We start from the raw sequence: 991 nt of genomic DNA, 5'->3' as shown, positions 1-991 counted from the left end.
CCAGTGGCACCCTACCCCCACCCCCAGTTGTGACATCCAAAAAGGTCTCATTTTTGCCAAATGACCCGTGGGGCAGAATTGCCTCCAGGTCAGACCCCTTGAGTTAGGGGCTGTTACAGTGATCTGGGAGAGAGATGATGATAGCTTGGACCACTGTGATGGGTATGCTGATGGTGAGTTGTAGGATTCTGGATATATTTTGAAAACTGTGCTGACCGATCAAAGGGAGCATCAAGAATATTCCAATGTTGTTAGCCTGTGCAACTGTCAGGAAACAGTTCTGTTTGCTGAGTTTGGAAAAAGTGTGGTAGAAGGAGCTTTCTGACAGATTAAAATCCCAGTTTAGAACCTGGAAGATTGAACAAATTGAAGAATAATGATTAGAAAGGTTAGTTCCTTCCCTGAGGTTAGTTGTAGTTCATTTTCACTATTATTTATGTTGATTTTTTTAATCTTCTTTCCATGATTTTTCATTAAATGTGTCTTCCCTTGTACCCAGAATCCAGTTGCTTCTTAACCTCCAGCGCTACCACCATCTCACTTCAAACCATTGTCATCCAGCGTCTGGATTATTGTGATAGCCTCCCTTCCCCGGCAATATACTTTGGACATTGCAGCCAGAGTGGTCATGTGAAAATTGAAATCACATCATGTTACTTCTAGGTCAAACACAAAACCGTACAGTTGCCCGAATCAACTGCCTCTTTTATCCTTGAGCGTGGCAAATGCTGGCTTTTAATGCTAAAAGTTTCGTTTGTAAAGAGAAAAAACGGCTTGGGGAACTACCAAGAGCTATACAGAAGAGGCAGTGTCTGGGATGCGCAGAGCGCGAGACCCACGGAGAGGACACAGTGCTTGGGTCGGTTCTGATCGCGTAAACCTGCACTTCTCAGCCCTCGCTCCCCGGCTCACAGAGCCTTTGGCCTCACCCGCTGAAGACTCTATTTCCCAGGATGCCAAGGGGCGGGGCTGACCGGAAGGCTCTGTGCCC

Source organism: Phocoena phocoena, chromosome 16 (genome assembly GCF_963924675.1).
Source record: "Phocoena phocoena chromosome 16, mPhoPho1.1, whole genome shotgun sequence".
Lineage (NCBI taxonomy): Eukaryota > Metazoa > Chordata > Mammalia > Artiodactyla > Phocoenidae > Phocoena > Phocoena phocoena.
Note: the sequence above shows the minus strand (reverse complement) of the source record.